This window comes from Schistocerca serialis, chromosome 5 (assembly GCF_023864345.2).
Source record: "Schistocerca serialis cubense isolate TAMUIC-IGC-003099 chromosome 5, iqSchSeri2.2, whole genome shotgun sequence".
NCBI classification, from domain to species: domain Eukaryota; kingdom Metazoa; phylum Arthropoda; class Insecta; order Orthoptera; family Acrididae; genus Schistocerca; species Schistocerca serialis.
Window position 1 is genome coordinate 817,086,194 of NC_064642.1, and position 13,455 is coordinate 817,099,648.

Sequence of the window (13,455 nt, forward strand, 5' to 3'; positions counted from 1 at the left end):
CCTCACGGCTGTTATCATCAATGCTGCCGAACGTTCCAATCCTCGTACTACCTCTTCTTCACGTCACGTTTCCGTCCCCTGGTGGAATGAGGCTTGTAGAGACGCTATCCGTGCTGGACGACGTGCTTTACGCACCTTTCGCCGCCATCCTACGTTGGCGAATTGTATTGGATACAAACGACTCCGAGCGCAATGCCGTAGAGTCATCAAAGACAGCAAAAAAGCTTGTTGGGCCTCTTTCATCAGCTCCTTTAACAGTTTTACTCCCTCTTCTATCGTCTGGGGTGGCCTGCGCCGGCTGTCGGGCATTAAGGCCCACTCCTCGGTATCTGGCCTGACCTCAGGTAATGAGGTCCTTGTTGATCCTGTGGATGTCTCCAACGCCTTCGGCCGCTTTTTCGCTGAGGATTCAAGCTCCGCCCATTACCACCCTGCCTTCCTTCCCAGGAAAGAGGCAGAAGAGGCTCGGCCACCTTCCTTCCACTCGCTGAATCTGGAAACTTATAGTGCCCCCTTTACTATGTGGGAACTCGAACGTGCACTTGCACTGTCCCATTGCTCTGCTCCGGGGCCAGATGAAATTCACGTTCAGATGCTGGCACACGTTTCTCCGGCAGGCAAAAGCTTCCTTCTTCATACCTACAATCGCGTCTGGACCGAAGGTCAAGTCCCCATCCGTTGGCGTGACGTCATCGTTGTTAGTATACCCAAACCTGGGAAGGATAGGCACCTTCCTTCTAGTTACCGCCCCATTTCTCTTACAAGCTGTGTCTGTAACGTGATGGAGCGCATGGTTAACGCTCGGTTAGTTTGGATTCTTGAATCTCAACAGCTATTTACCAATGTTCAATGCGGCTTTCGTCACCGCCGCTCCGCTGTTGGCCTTGTCGACATTCATCATGAACAACTTTTTGCGAAAGCGCCAAACGGTAGCCGTGTTCTTCGATTTGGAGAAGGCTTATGATACCTGTTGGAGAGGAGCTATCCTCTGCACTATGCACAGGTGGGGTCTACACAGTCGCCTTCCCCTTTTTATTGATTCCTTTTTAACAGATCGAAAGTTAAAGGTACGTGTGGGTTCCGTATTGTCCGACGTCTTCCTCCAGGAGAACGGAGTGCCTCAGGGCTCTGTCTTGAGTGTAGCCCTTTTTGCCATCGCGATCAATCCAATTATGGATTGCATTCCACCTAATGTCTCAGGCTCTCTCTTTGTCGATGACTTCGCGATCTACTGCAGTGCCCAGAGAACATGCCTCCTGGAGCACTGCCTTCAGCGTTGTCTAGACAGCCTATACTCATGGAGTGTGGCAAATGGCTTCCGTTTCTCTGAAGAGAAGACGGTTTGTATCAACTTTTGACGATATAAAGCGTTCCTTCTGCCATCCTTACATCTCGGTCCCGATGTTCTCCCTTTCGTGGAAACAACTAAGTTTCTAGGGCTCACATTGGACAGGAAACTTCGTTGGTCTCCACACATCTCTTATTTGGCTGCCCATTGTACACGTTCCTTAATGTCCTCAGAGTGCTTAGTGGTTCATCTTGGGGAGCGGATCGCACTGTCCTGCTTCACTTGTATTGGTCCATAGTCTGATCAAAGCTGGATTATGGGAGCCTCGTCTACTCGTTTGCTCGGCCATCCCTCTTACACCGTCTCAACTCCATCCACCATTGGGGGTTATGTCTTGCGACCGGAGCATTCTACACTAGTCCCGTCGAGAGTCTTTATGCTGAAGCTGCCGAATTACCATTGACCTACCGGCGCGACGTACTGCTGTGTCAGTATGCCTGCTGGCTGTTGTCAATGCCCGACCAGCCCTCTTATCAGTCCTCCTTCGCCGATTCTCTCGACCGTCAGTATGGATTGTATCTGTCTGCCCTGCTGCCCCCTGGAGTCCGCTTCCGTCACCTGCTTCAACAGTTGGGTTTTGCCCTCCCTACCACCTTCAGAGAGGGTGAGAGCCCGACACCACCTTGGCTCCAGACTCTGGTTCATATTTATCTCGACCTCAGCTCAGTCCTGAAGGAGGGTACTCCGGCTGATGTGTATTGCTCACGGTTTGTCGAACTTCATACACGACTTGCTGGTCACACCTTTATTTACACCGATGGCTCCAAAACTGACGATGGTGTCGGCTGTGCCTTTGTCATTGGGGCCGCCACCTTTAAATACCGGCTCCTCGACCAATGTTCCAGCTTTACGGCCGAGCTCTCCATCAGGCCGTTCAGTATGCCCGCCGCCACCACCATTCATCGTATACACTCTGCTCTGATTCCCTCAGTGCTCTTCAGAGCCTTGGAGCTCCCTATCCGGTCCATCCTTTGGTGCAACGGATCCAGCAGTCCCTCCATTCTTTCGCTGATAAGGGTCTCCTGTCAGTTTTCTGTGGGTTTCCAGACATGTAGGAGTGCCTGGGAATGAGGCTGCAGATGCTGCAGCCAAGGCTGCAGTCCTCCTGCCTCGGCCAGCCTCCCATTGTGTCCCGTTATCTGACGTTCATGGGGTTGTTTGTAAGAGGCTTGTGTCGTTGTGGTGGGATGCTTGGTCATTCCTCCAAGGAAACAAGCTCCGGGCAGTAGAACCGCTCCCAACAGCTTGGACATCCTCCTCCCGACCATCTCGGCGAGAAGAGGTCCTTCTGACCAGGTTGCGGATTGGGCATTGCCAGTTTAGCCACCGCTACCTGATCTCCGGTGACCCAGCCCCGCAGTGCCCTTGTGGTCAAGCATTAACAGTGCGCCATGTTTTATTGTCGTGTCCCCACTTTAGTCAATCTTGTGTTGTCCTGTCCCTGCCATCTACTTTACCGGATATTTTAGCTGATGACGCTCGAGCAGCTGCTCGTGTTCTGCTTTTTATAACTTTGACTGGCTTGTCCAAAGACATCTAACTTTTATACGTCTTTTATCTTCATCTTTGTCAGGACTTTCTGGTGTCCCCCCCCCCCCCCCCCCCCCCCTCCCCTTGAGATTTACTAGATTCCATGTGCTCTAACAACTGTGACTGGGCGCTAATGACCTCAGTAGTTGAGCGCCCTTAAACCCCACCAAAAAAACAAAACACCGTGGATTACGTTTAGTATCTAGAGCTTTTTACACCAGCCCTGTGGAAAGCCTTTATGCTGAGACTGCTGAACCTCCACTGTCCAATTGGCGAGCAGTCCTTCTGAATCTTTATGCTAGCCATTTGTCTTCCATGCCTGCTAATCCAGTCCATGACATTTTCTTCGACGCCTCCTTTGATGTAGGGTATGCAGGCCACCCTTCCTCCATACTACCACCGGGAGTCCACTTCCATCAACTGCTCCATTCTCTTTCCTTCCGCTTTCCTAAAACTTTCTTGAGAACTGGGGGTACAGCACCACCTTGGCTCCATCCCCAGACCTGCTTGCTCCGTGATCTTTGTCAGTTTCTGAAGGATGGTACCCCTTCACTTGTTTATTGTCAGGCATTTTCTGCTCAATGTGCACAAATGAAGGATGCCACATTTATTTACACTGATGGATCAAATACATCATTTTGTGTAGGGAGTGCCTATATTGTTGGCGACACCCCAAATCGATTTCGGCTTCCCGATCAGTGTTCCGTTTATACTGCGGAGCTTTACGCTGTTCTCCAGGCTGTCCAATAAATCCGTCACCATCAGCGGATACGGTATGTTATGTGTACAGATTCTCTCAGCTTTCTCCTCAGTCTCCAAGCTCTCTACCCCGTCCACCCACTGGTCCACCGGATTCAGGACTGCCTCCACTTGCTCCCTTTGGGGGCGTCTCGGTGGTGTTCCTCTGGATCCCAGGTCATGTTGGTATCTGTGGAAATGAGGCGGCCGATATAGCAGCCAAGGCTGCAGTCTCTCTTCTTCGGCCAGCTATTCACACGATTCCCTTCACCGCTATATGGAGTGTTTTATGTCGTCGTGTTGTTCTTTTATGGCATGCACATTGGTCAACACTTCCCCATAATAAATTGCGGGACATGAAAGCTCTTCCCTGTGCTTAAACCTCTTTCTCCCGCATGCGTCGTCGGAGGAGGTAATATTAACTAGACTTCGGATAGAGCACTGTCCTTTTAGCCATCGACATCTTTTAAGCGGCGATCCTCCCCCACTCTGTCCCCACTGCTCTCAGCTGTGGACAGTAAGACACCTTTTACTCAAGTGCCCCTATTTTACTCTGTTACGCGCCCGTCTACAGCTGTCGCCTCAAATATCGTCAATTTTAGCAGATAACGCGCTCAGCCGATCACGTTCTCGAGTTTATTAGTGCCAGTGAGATGACGTCAGTCATTTGAAGCCCTTTTTCGGGACAACCAAACCCTTTCTCTAGTGGTTTTTCATGCTGTACTCCTGCTTTTAGTTTCTCCAATTTTTTGAGTTTTGCTCCCTTATCTGCTGATTCCATTTTCGTATTTTACTTTTACCTAAGTCACAGATTGGGCGCTAATGACCATAGCAGTTTTGCGCTTTAAAACAAAACGAAAAAAACGCAAAACCAACTGAGGAAAATACAGGCGGCGGAAATGAGATCCTAAAGGAGTATTAAAGATGGTGTGAGGGTGGATACAATCCGAAATGAAGATTATTAGGAAAGACTAAATATAGGATCAATACGTAATAAAACATTTAAAAAGATACAAAACCAGACTTTACACAGGTAATGTAAGAGCACACGCTGAGCGGCAGAAGAGATGGAGGACAGCCCAGGAGATTGTGGAGACAACTGTAAAACTAGAGCTGGCAAGAATCCCTGACTCATAAAATGAAAAAGAAGTAGAAGAAGAAGAAGAAGAAGAAGAAGAAAGGAAGAAACTGCAGCAAACTACCCCTTAGAGAATAATGAGCAAAAAGGATCATACAGACTCGAGGCCGGAAATCCTGTACAGTACATTACAGCACTCAACATACTGAGACAAGACAACCGTTAGAGAAACTGTCCAAAGTGGCTCCCACAGGCCTCTAAGCAAGTGCGGACATGATTCAGCTGCATCTGACACCAATTTTCAAATGTCCATTTACTAGTTCTCTTAACTGTTCCACTCCCTCTTCCGTTGTGTGGGCCAACATCAGATGGCTCTCTGGGACCAAGAATCAATTTCAAATTTCTGTCCTGGTAGCAGCAGATATAGGCATAATAAACCCTATCACTACCTCTATGATCTGTAATTTTATAATGGTCTGTTATTCATTTCCCCTTCCATGATCCTTCAGACTACTCCACCAGGTCATATTTGAGGGGTGTTCTTTCCAACAAACTATTCTGTACTTCTATTTCAGTCACTGGCATTATCCTTGCACCAGCCTTCATGGATCTAGCAGCTGTAGTCTACATTCCCATCATGTTGACTTGTGTTTTGTGGGCTCCATTGTCCTGCACTGTGGCAGTGGCTGTAAGTGGCAGCTGACTGCTCTAGTGAATTCAGACAGTTAAGCTCAATTGAAATAGAAATATTTTATTATTCTTCATTTGTATTATTATGCAGTTTTCTTCGATTGCACTTTAATAAAATTTCACATGTATCTACTTGTCACTGCACCTGATTCGTAATTTGTCATTATATAATTTACCAACTTACTAACACTGAGATGAGCATGTGCAGTGAGATAACATACCACTGACACATTTGAAGCTGTTTGATTTATGCTTAAATTCAGTTCATGTAAAGTTATTCAGATTTTTAATTTTTTTTGCAGGAGCAGGAAGAGGTACACCCAGAGGAGGTACTGGCAGGTGAGATTTTTGCTTTCTTCAGTAGCTTAATTACATGCTAAAGTTATCGCTTTAATATTTTCTTATGTGGTATTTTTTCCATATTTTTCTTGCTAAACTATTTTAGTGAAACAGTTGTTCAAAAGTTTATACTTGAACTTGACACTGGATGTTAGTTACATGGTACATAATTCATACTGAAAATTGGCAGTGCCTTTGTAACTACAAAAGATTGGTCACAAATGTGCAGTTGTGTTTAAAATGTATGCGGTGGTAGATTGTGAGGGAAATGTGATGAAAGAGAAAGAAGACAAATTTCTAAGTACCAAATTGACATTTTAAAATAAGTCATTGTAAAGGTGAGCTAACATTACAAATAGGCCCACTACAATAAGTAGTAATGGTTAGATCACAGTCCCCTTATTCTGTAGTCATCCTCCCCTGCAAATCGCACACTGGTGCCACCGTTATCCCTCGCCTGCCAAGAGGGTAATTGACTATGCAATGACAACATGCTATTGACAAGGGAACCTCCCCATTGCACCCCCCTCAGATTTAGTTATAAGTTGACACAGTGGATAGGCCTTGAAAAACTGAACACAGATCAATTGAGAAAACAGGAAGAAGTTGTGTGGAACTGTGAAAAAATAAGCAAAATATACAAACTGAGTAGTTCATGGGAAGATAGGCAACATTAAGGATGATGGGAACGCAGGAGCGCCGTGGTCTTGTGGTAACGTGAGCAGCTGCGGAATGAAAGGTCCTTGGTTGAAATCTTCCATCGAGTGAAAAGTTTAATTTTTTATTTTCAGTTTATGTGACAAACTCTTATGTTTTCATCACGTTTTTGGGAGTGATTATCACATCCACAAGAAAACCTAAATTGGGCAAGGTAGAAGAATCCTTTTACCCATTCGCCAAGTGTACAAGTTAGGTGGGTCGACAACATATTCCTGTCATGTGACGCACATTCAGTCACCAGTGTTGTATAGAATATATCAGATGTGTTTTCCTGTGGAGGAATCGGTTGACCTATGACCTTGTGATCAAATGTTTTCTGATCCCATTGGAGAGGCACATCCTTTTGTCTACTAATCGCACGGTTTTGCGGTGCGGTCGCAAAACAGACACTAAACTTATTACAGTGAACAGAGACGTCAATGAACGAACGGGCAGATAATAACCATGCAAAAATAAAGAAAGTAAAATTTTCATTCGAGGGAAGACTTGAACCAGGACCTCCCGTTGAGCAGCTGCTCACGCTACCATGGGACCATGGCGCTCCTAAGCTTACGTAGTCCATTATGTTGCTTATGTGGCTCATGGACTACTCAGTTCGTATATTTTGCTTATTTTTTCACAGTTCCACACAACTTCTTCCTGTTTTCTCAATTGATCTGTGTTCAGTTTATCAAGGCCTATCCACTGTGCCAACTTATAACTAAATCTGAGGGGGGTGCGATGGGGAGGTTCCCTTGTGAGTACAAGATGCCTGACTTGGTCGTAGCTTCACAACCTGTGTACTACATTCTTCAGACCCATCTCCAATTCTGTCACCCCTTCCACTCCCATATCAGCTTCCCTGATTTCAACATATAGGAGTTCCCCTTAGCTCATCCTTAAGTTCCACAATCCTCCTTCCCTCAGTACCTGTATGTGCCCCTGTGCCTCTTATATTACACCCTGTTCCAACTCATCCCCTCACTGACATTCTCAATCAGTCCACCACCACTCCTCATGCAGTTGGCCTGCAGGTTTAAGAAAATTTATCTGACTGACAGAGGGACAGACTGTGGCAAATGTTATTCCAGACTTAGCCTTTGATTGTTTATTTCTACATTAAGAGTTTCATGACCAACAAAACATCGTAGGCTGGTGCATAAGACTCAAATATTTTCTATAAGTTCCAAAAACACACACTATACATAATGGAGACTTAAATCATCGAAAATAATATAATCTGCTTCACTGATCACTGAAGTCTGCCAATGTTGGGGTAACTTTCTGAATCCATAATTGTAAAAATCATGTGGTTTTGTAGCAAAGAACTTGTAGAGCCATGTTCAAAGTGTATTTTCACCCCAAAAGGAAGTTTGTGAAGATCATTGTACAGAGAGCAGAAAAGGTGAAATCTGTGGGTGCAATGTCAGGTGAAAAGGTGGTTGCAGATTGACTTCCCAATCCAGTTGTTGTATAGTGTTACTGGCCAGTGTCGCAGGATTCCGGTTGCTGTTATTGTGGAATAGCATCACTTCACACAGTCTTCCTAGTTGTTGTTCTGGGATTTCGTCTGGAAGATGTCTGTTGATGACAATAAATGCCAACAGGAGAGTTACCTCATGCAAGCAACTCTTTGTACACCACATGGCCACTGTTCCACCAGATGCATAACACTATCTTATGTGGATGCATGCAAGTCTTTTTATGTGGCATTACTGCTTTGTTTGGACTAAACCATTTCTTTCTTTTCTTTCCCTTGCATTAGCACAAAGACAAATTTTCTAGTCATCAGTAATGGTGCAGGATAGGAATGATAGGTGGTGTTCACACACAAATCGATGACAAGCAAGTGGATAATGCACATATGGCCAACCAGTAATTTTTCTCATTTGGCTTGTGTATCTCATATGCTTCATTGTTGAACCTTCTCCATTGCATTCAAATGTTCCACAATGATGGAATGAGCATGAGGGATTCAATGGAGGGGAAATTTTAGAAAATGATTTCACTGAAGAAAATGTTAGTGTTCCTTTATTTGACCCTATAATATTCTTTCCCCTATTGTAACCATGTCTGTGGCATTCACTAAGAGAAGCAGAATGTTTCACAAGTGTTGATCACATTGAGTGTGGGATAGCATTTCACATTTCCTGATTACAATCTCTGAATTCCAAAGACAAGTCATGTTTCAGATTTATCAGTCCCCTTGTCATAGTAAATACAATGCAGGCTGAATGTTGTTTGTTTGGTATGATTTGAACTGGGAGTTGCAGCAACAGTAAGTGAATAATGCTTCTGATTTTCTCTCTGTTGCAATATGTCACCACTGACTTGAGAACTAGAAAAAGTTCATTCTGAGTGTCACATGACAGATAATGCATGTGGCATGTGGCATTGTGCAGACTATTGTTGGTCTCTAACCTTGCCTATGTATTCAATTGTTATAGACAGAAGAGTTCGAATATTCACAGGAAATTTTCATTAGTTGAACCTGCAAATTTCTGAGCTTAACCTCTGAATGCCAAGCCTCTTTGACCAAGAAATAATATCACATTAAGTAACATGAGAGCTCAAATGCAAGTTGGCTATTACATGGATGAACAGAAAAGTTACCTTTTTTACTTCCAACCATCAGCATACTTCTTTCATGTCATTTTATTTCTTCGTTTTTATGATTCTCCTGTGAAATATTTCTACAAATGTAAATATTTCGTTTGTTGTCTGTCATTGGATGAAAAATATATTGTATATACTGGTTTTTAATGTAAATAACCTTAAGATGTAATCAGAAATGTGTTACTTCTGGATGTTGTTGGCAAGGCTACCAAATTGTAGTGTTGTTTTAGATCTGCCAACGTGTACATTTGTTGGGGAAATGTGATAGAATTCACAAGAATATTTGAAGAAAGCATTTTTTAACTCTATCACAATGTGGGTTTAGTGCACAATATGTAAAGAAGAAATAGACTAATATAACAGTTAATACAATCAACTTTGCCAAAATAACACTCTTCTACAAACACCCTTGTATTTCTGAAAAAAATACATTGTGATCCTATTTGTACTTAGATAGTTGAATTCAAAACTGTTTTTAGTTTTTTTTTCTGTCAGGAATTGTTTATGAATAATCACAATTTTCTTTTTCTCTTCTATTTCTGATATATTGCAGCAAACATGAGGTGAAATTCAATAGAGAAATTCACATATTTATGATGTTATAATTTCATCACATTAATGGAGGGTGAATTCTAACATATAACACAGAAATCTTTTTGGATACACCTTGTAGCATTTATTTGATATGAGAAATAAGAGGAAATCGACAAGAAAATGAACCACTCTATTCTAATGCACATCACTTTCTTCACTTGTATTGTGAATCTTTCTTATCTTGAATGATATTCCAGCAATAATCTGCTAATACAGAAGGTACCCACTTCCCTTCATAACACCTTTCTATGGTAGAAATGTCCTTATGGTATTTTTCGCCATGTTCATTCAATACATCACTACAACTCTCTATGAAGTAGTCCAGATGAGAGTCCATCATATGTATCTTCAAAGACACACTGCACATTGTTTCATTAGCCCAAGTTTGATGTGAAGAGGTGTAAGCGGTATATCCCCAAGAGCTATCTGACATTAATGTTGTGCATTCTTTTCGCCCACTTTCCATTTCCGACTAGGCCATTTCTTTTTCATGTAGTGACAATTTCCGTCTTGACTATCCCATTCACAAAGAAAACAGGCATACTCCACGTACCCTTGTTACATCCTCTGTACCATCGCCATTACTTTGAAATCTGCAAATATTTTCCATTTGTATTCACGGTATAGTAATGAATTTAACACCCATTCTACAAATTGGTAATTCTCTTTGGTCAAGCTGGCATAAGCTACTGAAATGGAGGGTATTTTATTTCCATTATGCAGCAAAACACCATTGAGACTTAGTTTTGATGCAGCAACCGGCTGCCACTGTTAGAGATAATGGGCTATTGCAGGTGGTCTCAGTGACATACATATGGCAGGGGATAACTCGATGACATCTGATTCTTCCCACCTGCTGTTGAACAAGAAATTGTTATGTTCCATCACTAACAGATGTGGCAACGTACCTGTAACAAGAAATTGTTATGTCCCATCACTAACGGATGTGGCAACATACCTGTATCTCTCTATAATGTCCCTATGTTTACCGTGAAATTATATATATATATATATATATATATATATATATATATAAACGTATCCCTGACAATGATATTTTGTTTACATATTAGAATTTCCCATGGTAAACTGGGTTAGAAGCACACAGTTTAATATCAGAAATAGAAGTCTTGTCGAACAGTGTAATTTAATTGGATAGATAAAAACATCTAATCACCAATCACATTTTTTCTTGCCCGCATGTGTGTGTAGTTGTGTTTGTGTACTTGTGTGTGTGTGTGTGTGTGTGTGTGTGTGTGTGTGTGTGTGTGTGTGTGTGTGTGTGTGTTTTTTTGTGTTTTCTTGCTGCTGCTTGGCAAGTAGATTTTTTAATCTATCAAACTAAATTATAAAGAAGTAATAGTACATTTAAAATTAAACACGATATACAATTAGATGCAGCTGGTGTGAAGGACTCATAAAACTGAAGAAGTGAATTGAAACAAAGAATATTATGAAACATAAAGTTGCTACTCACTATAGAGTAGAGTTTAAATGAAGGATGTCGTGTTGGGCAGCGTGCTTAGCAGCAGGGTATCAACTTGTTTCTTGCCACAGCTTGTAGGTGGCCATTTATGTGGACAGACAGCTTGTTTGTTGTCATGCCCACATATAATGCAGCACAATGGTTGCATCTTAGCTTATATAGCACATGACTGGTTTCACAGGTAGCACTGCCTACAATGGGATAGGTGATATTTGTGACCAGACTGGAGAAGGTGGTGGTGGTGGTGGTGGTGGTGGTGGTGGTGGTGGTGGTGGTAGGATGTATGGGACAGGTCTTGCATCTGGGGCTATTACAGGGATATGAGTATGGGTTAAAAGTTCTTCCTAAACACCCAGAATCCTAAAACCCCTCCCCTCATTCAGATTCATTGAAGACATCTTTGTGATCTGGATCGAGAGTGAGGACACCCTATACGCATTCCTCCAGAACCTCAACAGCTTCTCCTCCTTTGTCTCACCAGGACCTTCTCAAGCCAGCAAGCCTAGTTCCTAGGTGTTGATCTCCACTTCAAAGATGACTACATCACTGCCTCTGTCGATATCCAACCTACTAACTACAATTAATACCTCCATTTTGACAACTGCTACCCAGTCCATACCAAGAAGTCCCTCCCATACAGTCTATCCACATATGCAGTGATGAGAGGCCATCCTCGAAATATACCGGGGGTCTCAATGAAGTGTTCAGACAATAATTATCCTCCAAACCTTGTACAAAAACAAATCTTCTGTGCTTTATCTTTGCAGTTTCCCACGACCCCCAAAGTCTCACCATCTGGCCACAGAGGAGCATTCCCCTCGTAACTCAGTACCACCCAGGACTGGAACAACTGAATTACATCCTCTGCCAGTGTTCTGACCATCATTGTGCTCTGAAATCAGAAATGTCCTGCCTACTATCCTCCACACCTGTCCCACAGTGATATTCCTCCGTCCACCAAACCTACACAATACACTCGTCCATCCCAGCACAATCCCTGCTCCCAACCCTTACTTAATGACTCAGATCACTGTAATAGAACTAAATGCAAGACCTGTCCCATACATCCTTCATTCACCATCTACTCCAGGCTGGTCACAAACAACATATATCCCACCAAAGGCAGGGCTACATGTGAAACCAGTCATCTGATATAGAGGCTGAGCTTCAACCAATGTGCTGATTTCTGCATGGGAATGACAAGCAACAAGCTGTCTGTCTGCATGAATTACCAGTAATAAACTGTGGCCAGGAACTCCCCCTGCAGTATATCCTATGTTCCTGTAACCCTCCTGGCTTCAACCTTGATTAGTCAGTTTTCTCACCCATTCAGACCCTTCCCTGTCTCCATTCCAGTGCTACGTAGCCCTCATATCACCAACACAAGAGGTCTTCTTTACTCCTTTTGTAGAAAGAACTGCAAGGATTTTGCTTTTTTTTGTGGGTGACAATGTCAGTGAAGATATTATTTATCTTTATTACATTATTTGCTAGGTATATACTATTAGACATATATTTTCACCGATAACTTATTCTTGAAGAAAAGTGATGTCTGTGTCTTGTAACTAGTGTGTTCAGCAAAGTTATTGTTTTGATCACTTCTTCTATTTTTAAAGCTACATTTTTACATTTATAATAGCTACCACAGCTAAGGCTAAGTATCTATGGCTGGATGACATGTCTGGCATTGCAGTAATAGAGCATACAAACTAACTTTGCTAATTAATGCATGTATCTATTAGTCATGACTGTCAAAATCCAGACTGTAGTTGGAGATTAGCCATCACAAATGTACAGACACTGTTTTACGATGTACTATTTTTCTTCCTCCTTGTGAGATAGTGTACTGGAGACAATTGCATTGTTTTCCTTATTTTGTTTTGGCTGTCTTAGTAGTTTCTTCGTATAATTTAGGTGTTTACATTTATTTATGGAGCTGTGTTTTGATTAATGAGGAGGGGGTTTATGAGGAATCCAGTCAGCAATAATGTTTCTATGATTTACCATATGACACATGAGAGCTGATTACCTCTGGAATGAAGAGGCTGGGAGTAAATTGTGTAGTAGAAACAACTGAAACACATAGGAGAAATGTGCACACACATTTGGAGAGAATTTGTGATAAGTATCTGAAGATAATGTACGTACAGTACCACTGTCCCTTTGCTCAAAAAACATTTCCCATCAAGACTTTCACTACAGTCTGTTCCCAGACAAAATTGTTTCTCTTACTGCCTCACCTCTCTACATGGAGTCCAGTAGGGAGCTGCATTTCCCCATCTGTCATCCACTCGTGGTCATTTATCCCATCTGTTGCGGATGATCCATACACAAGGT